Consider the following 6,068-nt stretch of genomic DNA (forward strand, 5'->3'; position numbering starts at 1 on the left):
TCTCATTGGACAATTTATTTAACTTTTTCAATCCTCAGTTTCTTCAACCATAAAATGGGGATAAAAGTATCAATTTTAAAAGATTGTTATATTTGTATTTTTCTCTCAGAGACAAGGCAGCTGTTGGATCTATTTAACTATGCATTTCTATGCCATATGCCATAAAGCTCATAGCTGTTAATAGTGCACTGTGGCTCTCCAAGCTTTCAAGGGAGTTCTGGTGGCCCAGTGCCTAAGGCATTTGACTGCTAACAGACAGCTGGAGCTTCAAACCCACCAGCCACTCCATGGAAGAAAGACTGGGCAATCTACTTCGGTCAAGATTTACCACCCCGGAAACCCAATGGGGGTCACTATAAGTCACAATCAACTTGATGGCGGTGGGTTTGGTTTTGTTTGATTTAGGTGCACCATAGGTGAAGAAGTTAAGATCTCAGACTCTAGAGATTCTGGGTTTGGATTTTAACTGAGCCATACAAGATCATAAACTAGATAAGAAGATATTACAATGAGAACAGGTTCACACTCCATGTAATATAATATCTAATCTTTAACTGTGATATCTACCATACTACCTGATCATCAACTTTCCAGTAGTAAGAAACTTCTCATATCTGCATGAAAGTTTCATATTCCTTCTTAATTTTAAGGAATCTGTTCATCAGGCTTCCAAATCTAGTATGTCAAGGACAGACATTATGGTTTGGTTTGGATGGTCTTAGGCTGGGTTTTCTAGAGAAGCAAAACCAGTGAAGCTTATGTGTGTGTGTGTGTGTGTGTGTGTGGAGAGAGAGACAGATTAGATAAGATAGATAGGTAGGTAGGTAGAGAGACAGAGAGATATTTATCTCAAGGAAATGGCTCATGCAGTTGTAGAGGCTGGCAAGTCCCAAGTCCATGGGTCAAATGTCAGCTGGAGGCTTCTCTTGATTCACATAGGAAGGGCTGACAAACCCAGGATCAGCAGGTCAAATAGCAAGCTGCAGGTCTGATGGCAAGCTTCTAGCTCATAGGCTATGAAAGTTGACAAATTCAAGGTGAGCAGGGAAGATGGTAGGCTGCTGGCTCACAGGGTGTAGAGCCTAAAGAATCCCAAGATCAACAGGCAATATGGCAGGCCACTGGTTCAAGTTCAGTTCAAAGAACTGGAGGTCAGATAATGATGAACCAGACGCAGGATCCAGATGGAGCAAAAAATGAACCAAAAAGCCAAAGAGCTTTGCCAGAGTATCCATATATATTGAAAGCAGGCCATATCCCTCAGGAAACTGTCTTTCAACTGATTAGCTACTCATAGCAGAATTCATCATAGAGGTGATTACAATGTATAAGAGCTCATATGGGGAATGACTGTATCATAACTGCCAAACCACTAAGAATCATGGCCCAGGGAAGTTGACACACAACCTTAACTGTAACACCACTCCTTGTCAACTTGGCACTTGTATACAGCTCCTTAAACCATACATAATCGCTAAATAAAGACAATTATAAAGTCATACTTACACCTAACATGATACAAGTAACACATGTACAACTAATACTTGTTTTTGGATTGGAGGAAGACTCATTAACAACCTGTGATACACAGATGACACAACTTTGTTTGCTGAAAGTGAGGATGACTTGAGGCACTTATTGATGAAGATTGAAGGCTACAGTCTTCAGTACGGATTACACCTCAATAAAAAGAAAATGAAAATCTTCACAACTGGTCCAGTAAACAGCTTCACAATGGATAGAGAAAAGATTGAAGTTGTCAAGGACTTCATATTACTTGGTTCTAAAATCAACACCAATGGACGCAGCAGTCAAGACATCAGATGATGTATTGCATTGGGCAAATCTAATGCAAAAGACCCCTTTCAAGTAATGAAGAGCAAAGATGTCTCCTTGACGATATGATGGATATTAAGGTGTGCCTAACCCAAGCCATAGTACATGTATTAGTTGTACATTTGCCTCATTCACACCTTATATTTTAGAAATGAAAAAACAAAAATATTTGATGCACACATACAAGGAAGAAATACTCCTAACAATCACAGTCCTCATTTCTGCAACTGGTCACTGGTCATAGCTGGTATTTAGAACTACCTTCTTCCTTCACCCATTCCATATTCCCTTTGCCCTCAGCAAGCACCTCAGCTGGCCATAGATCCATGCTTGGCGGGGTGACCCAAACTTTCATTCTTGAAGGGTAGTCATGTCAGAATTGGGTTGCTGTAGTTTTCCATTGACTTTAATATAGGGCATGGTAGAACAGGCATTCTAAGGAATCACCTGTATTCCAAACATACTCTTCTTAACCTCCATTATGTAATATCAATCTAATTTCCCCTTGGTAATCAGGATATCCCTTGTGGAACAAGGGATATCACTGCTGATGTCAGATGGATCTTAGCTGAAAGCAAAGAATACCAGAAAGATGTTCACTGATGTTTTATTGACTATGCAATAACATCCAGTTGTCTGAATCATAACAAATTATGGATAACATTGAGAAGAATGGGAATTCCAGAAGACTTGATTGTACTCATGAGGAACTTGTACATAGATCAGGAAGCTGTTGTTTGAACAGAACAGGGGATTTTGCATAGTTTAAAATCAGGAAGAGGGTGTATCAGGGTTGTATCCTTTCACCATACTTATTCAATTTGTATGTTGAACAAATAATCTGAGAAGCTGGATTATACGAAGAAGAATGTGGCATCAGGATTGGAGGGAGACTCATTAACAACCTGTGATACACAGATGACACAACTTTGCTTGCTGAAAGTGAGGATGATTTGAGGCACTTACTGATGAAGATTGACTAAAGTCTGCAGTACAGATTACACCTCAATATAAAGAAAACAAAAATCCCCACAACTGATCCAATAAACAGCTTCACAATGGATGGAGAAAAGACTGAAGTTGTCAAGGAATTCATATTACTTGGTTCTAAAATCAACACGAATGGAAGCAGCAGTCAAGACATCAGACAACATATTGCATTGGACAAATCTAATGCAAAAGACCCCTTTCAAGTGATGAAGAACAAAGATGTCTCCTTGAAATATGATGTATAGTAAAGTGTGCCTAACCCAAGCCATGGCATTTTCAATTGCCTTTTATGCCTGTGATAGCTGGACAATGAATAAGGAAGACCGAAAAAGAGTTGATGCTTTTGAGTTGTGGTGCTGGAGAAGAATGCTAAAGAGTACCATGGACTGCTAAAAGGACTAACAGATCTGTTCTGGAAGAAGTGCAGCTGGAACACTCCTTGGAAGTGAGAATGGTCAAACTTCATCTCACCTACTTTGGTCATGCTGTCAGGAGGAACCATTCCCTGGAGAAGGATATCGTGCTTGGTAAAGTGGGAATGACAAAGGGGAAGGCCCTTTAACAAGATGGATTGACACAGTGGCTGCAACATGGGCTCAGGTATAGCAGGGATTGTGAAGCTGGCACAGGACCAAGCAGTGTTTTGTTCTGCTGTGCATTAGGTCACTATGAGTTGGAAGTGACTTGATAGCACCTAACAACAACAACAATCAGGATCAATTACACCCGAAAATACAGTAACTCTTTTTATTCTTGATCTAGAGGCATGGAGAGCCCAAAATGGTCAGTTGCCTTCTTAACTTCTAGTTCAATGGAATCAGTAATGTGTCTCCAGATGGAAGTATTCTTCCCTTTGGAACTAAGACCCCCAGACCTGCATAGCACTGAAGTGATGAGAAGCAAAAATTTTTCAAGTGGGTCACTAGGAGTAATAGTGAGTGGTGCCACTCCCATTTCCATCCATTGGTGCCTGGATCTATGAATCCTAGCTAATGGAGAAACAGCACCATATATTGGATGCTAGTTTAGAGCATATACAGCCTCCAGAAGAACACTGCTCTGACCCTGCAAGGTGCTGTCACCTAGCTGGTGCCATAATTGTCTTTAGAAGGCCATTCCATCCTTATATTAAGTTACCTGCTTCAGGATCATGGGGAACATGGTAAGACCAGTAAATTCCAGAGCATGAGCCCATTGCTGCACTTCATTTGCTGTGAAGTGAGTCCCCTGATCTGAGGTGATGCAGTATGGGATACCATGACAGTGGGTAAGGCATTCTGTAAGTCCATGGATGGAAGTTCTGGCAGAAGCACTGTGTGCAGGAAAGGCAAATCCATAGCCAGAATTAAGTGTCTATTCCAGTAAGAACAAAATGCTGCCCTTTCCATGATGGAAGTGGTCCAGTGTAATCAAATTGCCAACAGGGTGCTGGCTGATCATCTGGGGAATGGCTCCATATCACACACTTAATGTTGGCGTCTGCTGCTGATAGACTAGGCACTCAGCAGTTGCTGTAGTTAAATCAGCCTTGATGAGTGGAAGTCCATGTTGCTGAGCCCATGCATAAGCTCGTAAGGCATTTGACTGCTAACCGGAAGGCTGGTGGTTCAAACCCACAAGGAACTCCTCAGAAGGAAGGTTGGGCAATCTACTTCCATAGAGATACCACCTCAGAAACCCAAGGAAGTGTCACTATGAGTCGGATCTGACTCGACAGCAGTTCGTTGCATTGCATTGTTGTATTGCCACTATGCCACTTTGTTCATGAGCCCATTGGGCAATGGCAGGAGTATCTGGGAAAAGAGGATGACTGGTTTCCACAGAATGTGTCAGCCTATCCACTTGATTGTTAAATCTGCTCTGCTTAGGTCATCCTTTGGTAAGCTTTCACATGTGACGTGAATATCTTCACTTGTTTGGCCCATTCATTGAGGTCTATCGACATACCACTTCCCTATAACTCCTCATCATCAATATTCCTTCCAAGTCTAATCATGTTCCTTCCAAGTCCCTGACCACACAGCCAACCACTGATCTTTGCCAATGAATCAATATACAGTGACAAATCTGGCCATTTCCCTTTCTAAGCAAAGTGAAAAACCAGGCGCACTGCCTAAAATTCTGCCCACTGGGACGTTTTCCCTTCACCACTGTCCTTCAGGGAGGCCCCAGAAAATGGCTGAAGTGCTGCTGGTGTCCACTTTCAAGAGGTGCCTGCAAATCACACAGAACCATCTGTAAACCAGGCACAAGTTTTCTCTTCCTCAGTTAATTGATCATAAGGAACTCCTCATGATGTCATAGGTGCAGACTAGGAGAGGGAAGGTCGTGTGACTGGAGTGGAGATCATTAGCATTTCAGCCACTTCTTCATGTAATTTACTGCTTAAGCCCAATCTTATATATACCACTTCAATTTAATGATGGAGTACTGCTGTGTACATCCAACTTTATGACTCTGTGGGTCAAACAACATCCAGTTCATGAGGGGCATCTCAGGCTGCATGGTGACAGTGCAGCCCATGGTTAGGTGTTCAGTCTCTACTGAGGCCCAATAACAAGCCAAAAGCTGTTTCTTGAAAGGAGAGCTAAAACCAAAAAACCAAACCCACTGCCACAGTGTCATATCTGACTCATAGTGACCCCTTGTTGGGTTTCTGAGGTGATATCACTCCGGAAGTAGATTGGCCAACCTTCCTTCTGAGGAGTGGTTGGTGAGTTTGAATCGCCAGCCTTCTGGTTAGCAGTCAAATGTCTTAGGCACTACGCTACCAGAGCTCCTAAAAGAAGAGCAGTTATCTGCAAAGGCTGGCAGAGCTTTGCTTCCAAATCCTAAGAAGCTGCACTGTGATTCACCAATAAAGGCCTGACAAAGACTCCAAACATCTCTGTCTTCCACTGACACTTCAAGCACCACTGGATCAGCTAGATCATAGGGTCAAAGTGGCAGAGTGCTTGCACAGCAGGCTGATCCAGTTGCAGAGCCTTCTCTCATTCTGGGCCCCAATCAAAACTAGTAGCTTTTCAAGTCACTTGCTAAATAGGCTGGAATAGCACACCCAAATGCAGAATGTGTTGTCTCCAAAATCCAAAGAGGCCCACCAGGCATTGCACCTCTTTTTTAGTTGTGGGAGGGGCCAAATGCAATAGTGCTTGCACAGCAGGCTGATCCAGTTGCAGAGCCTTCTCTCATTCTGGGCCCCAATCAAAACTAGTAGCTTTTCAAGTCACTTGCTAAATAGG

At 42.5% G+C, this 6,068-nt stretch overlaps 1 protein-coding gene across 1 annotated transcript in view; it reads right to left on the bottom strand.

The window, feature by feature from the left end:
* Window positions 1-6,068, bottom strand: part of CCDC158 (coiled-coil domain containing 158) — a 106,686-nt gene that overhangs the window by 75,213 nt on the left and 25,405 nt on the right. The window lies entirely within an intron of this gene.

The sequence above is a fragment of the Orycteropus afer genome, unplaced genomic scaffold, assembly GCF_000298275.1.
Source record: "Orycteropus afer afer isolate SDZICR_OR568_19922 unplaced genomic scaffold, OryAfe1.0 scaffold00235, whole genome shotgun sequence".
Taxonomy (NCBI): domain Eukaryota; kingdom Metazoa; phylum Chordata; class Mammalia; order Tubulidentata; family Orycteropodidae; genus Orycteropus; species Orycteropus afer.